Raw genomic sequence first — 8,374 nt, forward strand, 5'->3', positions numbered from 1 at the left:
CCCAAAGATTACCAGCACCCCAATCAACCTGAAGTTTTCTAGAGACCTATTCCCATGTTTTCAAAAATAAATTATGAATGTTTGTCACCATTTACAGGGATTGGTAACAAGGGTTATTGGAAATGGTCAGGATAAAAGCTGAACAAGAGATTAAATCTGGGAATTAAATTCTAAAAAGAAAAAGGAGGAATATAGAAACAGAATAAAATAGATGATTGAATCAAATTTAATTAAAAAACTATCAGTCTCTTAACATATCACTATGGATTTTGATTTATTGACACAAATTTAAAGTTAGCTTTTTATATTGTATGCATATTTCTACTTTGTTTAGGGTATTAAGTTTATGTGGCTCATTTAAAATGCAATATATAATTAAGAAATACAGATTAATAATCATCTATAATAGAAAACTTATATTCAGTAGTTAGGTTTTCAAGACCATACAGAGATACATTTCAGATAGATAGGCAATTATCAAACACTTCAAAGACATGCAAAATATGGCATTTAACATGTTTCAAGAACTTAGACTTTTCTTGACAGTGAAACAAATCTGCCTGCTCCTTGAAGTACCAATTATTTCAAAGAGGATGATGGGCATCAAAAAATCTCCATATGGAGTTTTTTTTCCTCTATGTCAAATTCGATTCATGTGGGCAAAGAAACTGCCCTTATCTGAATTGTTGACAGTTACTATCAAAACTGGACTAGCAGGATGCAAGAAAGGCGACTGTTGAACTTTTTCAAGACAGGATAGGACAATCCTTCTCAATTCCCTGCTTCGTATGAAACTTTGTCAGATATGTTAGACCTGTAGACCAGAGTTGGATGTCCCAGTGTTCCAAAAGAACTTTGGATACCTGTCTAGGAAGCTTCAGGTTCTTGTCATTAGGTAACAGTTCACCCTTCTGAGGTCTTTGATGGATTGAAAAGTAGGCAGTTATAGTTTTCTTTAATTAAGATAAAAGACAAATTAGGTGCAAAACAGGAATCAAAAGATAAGATATATAATAAAATATTTTCTCTAATTTTGCCAAATACAAATACATTGGATATTGGACCTTAAATTTATACTTAATAACTGTTTTGGTTAAATGAAATCTTACTATGTTAAAGTTAACAACCTTCTTTTTTAATTAGACAAAACAGGGTAAATGCTGTGGAATAATTCTCTTGTACACAATAAAATTTTGTCACTTGAACTGATTTTATAAAATGCTGATTGGCCAGTATCCAGGCAGGAAGTATAGGTGGGATGGCCAAACAAAGAAAGTTAGGAAGGAAAAATGCCAGAATCAGAGAAACTTTAGACAGCTGATGTACAAGTAGGACATGTAAAAATTAACTTAGCAAGTCATGGGTCATGTGCCAAATAATAAATAGGAATATGGGTTAATTTTAGTATAACAGTTAGCTAGTAACAAACCCTAGCTATTGATTGAGCATTTGTATTAATATAAGTCTCTGTGTGGCAATTTGGGAAGCAGCTCCAGGGATTTGGGAAATGGCAGGCAGAAGAGAATCATTCCCTTAGAATTATTCAAATATGTTCTTTCTCTTAGAAATATGGGTGTAAATTTATTTTACATGTTTTCATGGCTTGAAAGTTAAGTTCCATTTTAGCCTTAACTGAAATTCCAGTATCTGCATGTACTACTTATAAGCTACTACATTTTATGTCCTACATTAAAAAAATGCCTCAGATTATACTTCATATAGGATACAAGCTAATAAAACATTCCAATTATATTAAGAACTGAGCAAAATACAAAATCTTTTAGTTTAATTTTCTTCTATGAAATCCAAAGTAAAAGAGAGTGACTGCCTCTTAAAGTTAACATATATAAAAATTAAATTATAGTACCAAAGTGTACAGTACATACCAAATAACATTAAACCCCTGCAGAAATAATTATCAATCTTTTGTATTTGGAAATTGTCATGTTTTTGGACAGTGATTCAGCTCTGTGTCTTAACAAAACTTGACTAACATGCTTTTTTAACAAAATCAACAATAACAAAGCCTGTCAGGCACTTCTTCAAATTGTAAGGATTTACTGTACCACAAAGTTTTTCTTTAAAAAAAAATCTTTTTTTTTTGGTTTTTCAAGAAAAATTTGAGTGACCACATAGAACAGATGAATACTTGAGTGGTTGAGTGATCAGCTGCCTAGCTGGCAACTCAGACTCTAGTACCTAGATCAGGGCAAAACCTTTCCTTGATAGATCTTAGCCATACTAGGTGATCATCAGACAAAAATTCTGTAGGCAAGCTACTCCATCACCTCCACATCAGACACTATAATCTACAAGTTGCACTCTTCCCCCAAATTCACCCATTCCCCCATGACCTCAATAGCTCCTCGAGACAGAGATAGCTACTACACAGAACAGACCAAGAGGTAAGTGCCATGTCTTCCTGCTGGACAGCCCAGTTGCTTGGTCCATGGCTCAGGGCCAAAATCCCATTCACTTCCCTACCCATCTAAGTCATAGTAGTCAGACAGTAAGCAAGACTCCTGCAGGCAGGCTGCTCCACCACCCAACATCAGATGCTGCAATCTATAAGTCCCACTCCACGACCAAACCCATCCACCAAGATCTCTGTGACACACAGAGATACAGACAGTAACTGCACTAATAGCTCAAAAAATAACATCCCTAAGACACAGACACTAACTGCAACTATAAGGCTAAGAGACAAAGACTGCCCACAACAATTGGTGAAAAAAAATGGGAAGACACCACTGCAAGAATACATTCAAAAACCTAAAGAGCATTATGGTACCAACAGAAACTAGTGGACTACAAATTAAGACCTGAACATCCCAACCCAGAAGAAGCAGAGGAAAAGTGACCTAAAAATAATGCTACAATTACCCTGATACCCAAACCATAAAAAGGCATTACTAAGACGGAGAATTACAGACCAATTTCACTCATGAACATTGATGCAAAAATATTAAATAAAATACTAGCAACTCAAATACAACAACATGTCAGAACCATCATCCACCATGATCAAGTAATCTTCATCCCAGAGATGCAGGGATGGTTCAACATATGTAATCCACCATATAAACAAGCTGAAAAATAAAAACTACATGATCATCTCATTAGATGCCAAGAAAACTTTTGACAAAATACAACATCCCTTCATGATAATGGCCTTAGAGAGAGCAGGGATACAAGGAACATACCTAAATATAGTAAAGGCAATATACAGCAAGCCAACAGCCAACATCAAAATAAATGAAGAGAAACTCACAGCGATCCCACTGAAATCAGGAACAAGACAAGGTTGTCCACATTCTCCATATCTATTCAATATAGTTCTTGAGCTTGTAGCTAGAGCAATAAGACACCAAAAGCAGATCAAGGGGATAGAAATCAGAAAAAGAAATCAAACTCTCACTATTTGCTGATGATATGATAGTTTACATAAGCGATCCCAAAATTCTACCAAGGAACTTCTACAACTCATAAATACTTTCAGTAATGTAGCAGGATACAAGATTAACTCAAAAAAATCAGTAGCCCTCCTGTACAAAGATGATAAAAGGGCTGAGAAAAAATCAGAGAATCATCACCTTTCACAATAGTGACAAACAGCATAAAATATCTCAGAGTAATTCTAACCAAACAAGTGAAAGACTTGTATGACAAGAACTGTAAATATTTGAAGAAAGAAATTGAAGAAGACACCAGAAAGTGGAAAGATATCCCATGCTCTTGGGTAGGTAGAATTAACATAGTAAAAATGGCAATCTTACAAAAAGAAATAAACAGATTCAATGCAATGCCCATCAAAATCCCAGCAAAATTCTTCACAGACCTCAAAAGAATGGTACTCAACATCATATGGAAAAAGAAAAAAAGCAACAACAACAACAAAAAAAAAACAGAATAGCCAAAACAATCCTCTACAATAAAAGAAATTCTGAAAGCACCACAATCCCTGACTTCAAACTCTACTACAGAGCTACAGTACTGAAAACAGCCTGGTATTAGCATAAAAACCGACAGGAGGACCAATGGAACTGAATTGAAGACTGGATATTAATCCACATAGCTTCAAACCCCTGATTTTTGACAAAGAAGCAAAAAAAAATATCAAGTGGAAAAAAGAAACCATATTTAACAAATGGTGATGGCATAACTGGATATCAACATATAGGAGAATGAAAATAGATCCATCTCTATCACCATGCACACAACTCAAGTCCAAATGGATCAATGACTTCAACATGAAGCCAGCCACACTGAACCTCACGGAAGGGAAAGTGGAAAGTACATTTGAATGCATTGGCACAGGAGACCACTTTCTAAATATAACCACGGTAGCACAGACACTAAGAGAAACAATTAATAAATGGGATCTCCTGAAATTGAAAAGCTTCTATAAAGCAGAGGTCATGGTCAACAAAACAAAATGACAGCCTACAGAATGGGAAAATTTTGCACTAATCCCATATCAGACAAAGGTCTGATGTCCAAAATATACAAAAAACTCAAGAAAGTGGTCATCAAAAAAACCAATAATCCAATAAAAAATGGAGTACAGATATAAGCAGAAAACTCTCAACAGAGGAATCTAAAATGGCTGAAAGAAGGAAATGTTCAACATCTGTAATCGTCAGAAAAATGCAAATCAAAACAACTAAGAGATTCCATATTACACCTGTAAAAATGGCCAAGATCAAAAACACTGATGACAACTTCTGCTGGAGAGGTTGTGAGGTAAAGGGAACACTTCTGCATTGCTGGTGGGAATGTAAGCTGGTACAGCTCCTTTGGAAGTCAGTGTGGTGATTTCTCAGAAAATTAAGAAACAACCTCCTCAAGACCCAGTAATACCACTTTTGGGTATATATCCAAAGGATGCTCAATCATGTCACAAGGACATGTGCTCAACTATGTTCATAGCAGCATTGTTTGTCATAGTCAGAACCTGGAAAAAACCTAAATGCCCTTCAATCAAAGAATGGATAAAAAAAATATGGTATATTTAAACAATGGAGTACTACTACACAGCAGAGAAAATAATGACATCTTGAATTTTGCAGGAAAATGGATAGGGCTAAAAAACGTTATTTTGAGTGAGGTAACCCAGACCCAGTAAGACAATTATCAAATGTACTCATTCATGAGTGTTTTTAAACATAAAGCAAAGAAAACCAGCCCACAAATCACAATCCCAGGGAATCTAGACAACAATGAGGATGCTAAGAGAGACATACATAGATCTAATCTACATGGGTAGTAGAAAAAGACAAGATCTTTTAAGTAAATTGGGAGCATGGGGACCATGGAAGAGGATTAAGGGGAGGGGAAAGCCATGGAGGGGAGCAGAGAAAAATATAGAGCTCAATAAAAATCAATTTTAAAAAAGTTATGAAAAATGTTATATAATGTTATAAAGATGATAGAGACACTTAAGGAGGAAATTATCACCCAAAAAAAGAAAACAAAACAAAAACCAGGAATTAACATTCCCTGGTCATTAATATCCTTTAATATCAATAGACTCAACTCACCTATAAAAAGACATAGGCTAACAGAATGGATTAAAAAAAAGAATCCATCCTTATGCTTTATAAAAAAAAACACACCTCAACTTCGAAAACAGACATTTCTTCAGGGTAAAGGGTTGGGAAAAGTGCTTCCAATCAATTGGGCATAAGAAGCAAGCTTGTGTAGCTTTCCAAATATCTAACAAAATAACTCCAAACTAAAGGTAATTTAAAGAGATGAAAAATGATATTTCACACTTACCACAGGAGAAATCTATCAAGATGAAGTCTCAAATCTGAACATGTATGCCCCAACAAAAGGCATACATTTGTAAAAGAAACATTACTAAAGCTTAAATCACACATCAAACCCACATACCAATAGTGGGAGACTTCACTATCCCACTCTCACCAATGGACATGTCTGCCAGACAGAAAATTAACAGAGATACATGGAAACTAACTAACAGATGTTATGACTCAAATGGGCTTCAGGAAATTGCACCCAAAAACAAAAGAATATACCTTCTACTCAGCACTTCATGAAACATTCTGTATAAATAATCACATATTCTCTCACAAAGCAAATCTTAACAAATACAAAATATTTGGTAAAAAAAAAAAACAAAAAAAAAAACTGTATCTTATCGGATCACCATGACTTAAAGTTAGAATTCAACTACAACACAGATTACAGAAAGGTTACCAACCCATGGAAACTGAATAATGCTCAACTGCATCATCCCTGGTTCAAGAAAAAAATAAAGAAATTAAAGACCTCCTATAATTCAAGGAAAATGAAGGTACAACATAGCCAAGCTTATGGGACACTATGGAAAGCAGTACTAAGAGAACAGCTCATAGCACTAAATACCTACATAAAAAAAAACGTTGGAGAAATACCCCAATAGTGAATTAACAGAACACCTGAAAGCCCTAGCACGAAAAGAATCAAACTCACCCAGGAGGAGTAGATGCCAGGAAATAATCAAATTGAGCGCTGAAGTCAATAAGATAGAGACAAAGTAAATAATACAAAGAATCAAGGAAACAAAGAGTTGGATCTTTAAGAAAATCAACAAGATAGTCAAACCCCTATCCAAATTAGCTAAAAGACAGACAGAATTTTCAAATTAACCAAATCAGAAGTGAAAAGGAGGACATAATAAAAGACATTTAGGAAATTCAGGGAATCATCAGAACATATATCAAAAATCCATACTTACAATATTGGAAAATTATTTAAAAAATCAATTTTATGGATAGGTTCCACATACAAAAACTAAATCAAAACCAGATAAAAATTTAAATAAACTATAACCCTTAAGGAAATAGAAGCAGTCATTAAAAGTCTTCAAACCAAAAAAATGCCCAGGACCAAATTATTTTACCACAGAAGTCTACCAGAATTTCAAGAAAAAGCTACTTCAAATACTCCTCAAATTGTTCCACACAATAGAAACAGAAGGAACATTTCCAAAGTCCTTTTACCAAACTATAGTTAACATGATACCCCAAACATACAAAGATACAACAAAAAAGAGAACTACAGAGCAATCTCCCTCATAAATATTGATATAAAAATACTCAATAAAATATTATCAAAGAAAATCCAAGAACACAACACTAAAGTCATTCACCGTATTCAAGTAGACTTCATCTAAGAGATTAATGGTTTGTTCAACATACCAAAATCTGACAATGTAATCGAACATATGAAGAAACTGAAAAAAAATGCATGAACATCTCATTAGATTCTGAAAATTCCTTTGAAAAAATCCAACACCCCTTTATGATAAAGGTCTTGGAGAGACCAGGAATGCAAGGAACATAACTAAACATAAAACAAGCAATTTAAATTAAGTCAACAGTCAATATCAAATTAAATGGTGAGAAACTCAAAGTGATTTCATAAATCAGGAAAAAGACAAGGCTGTCCACTCCCTCCTTGTCTACTCAATATAGTACTGGAACTTCTACTTGGAGCATTAAGACAACAAAAGGAGATCATGGGGATACAAATTAGAAAGGAAAACGACAAACTTTTGTTATCCAGAGATGATATGATAGCATACATGTGTGACACCAAAAACTCTACCCGGGAAAGCCTACAGCTGAAAAACACCTTCAGTAATGTGGTGGGATACAAGATTAACTCAAAGGAAAAAAAATCGGTAGCCCTCCTATACACAAGTGATAAATGGACTGTGAAAGAAATCACCCTTTATAATACCACAAATACAAAATATCTTGGGGTAACTCTAACCAAACAAATGAACCACCTGTCTGACAAGAAATTTTAGTCTCTAAAGAAAGAAATTGAGGAAGATAGCAGAAAATGAAAAGATCTTCTATGCTCTTCGATCCATAAAATTAGCATAATAAAAATGGTGATCTTACCAAAAGCAGTCTACTGATTCAATGCATTTCCCATCAAAATTCCAACACAATTCTTCACAGACCTTGAAGGAACAATACTCAACATCATATGGAAAAACAAAAATCATGAATAGCTAAAACAATCCTGGACAATGAAGGAACTGCCAGAGGCATCACTATCCCTGACTTCAAACTCTACTACAGAGCTATAGTAATAAAAACAGTTTAGTGTCAGCATGAAACGGACATGTAAAACAACGTAATTGAATCAAGGCCCTGACATTAATCCACACACCTATGAACACCTAATTTTGGACAAAGAAGCCAAAATTATACAGTGGAAAAAGAAGACATCTTTAACAAATGGTGCTGGCATAACTGGATGTCAACATATAGAAGACTGCAAATAAATACATATTTATCGCCCTGCACAAAACCCAAGTCCAAGTGGATAAAGAACCTAGACATAAATTGAGTTA

The sequence above is a fragment of the Microtus oregoni genome, unplaced genomic scaffold, assembly GCF_018167655.1.
Source record: "Microtus oregoni isolate MIOR12 unplaced genomic scaffold, Mior012 000052F_ref0000163, whole genome shotgun sequence".
Lineage (NCBI taxonomy): Eukaryota > Metazoa > Chordata > Mammalia > Rodentia > Cricetidae > Microtus > Microtus oregoni.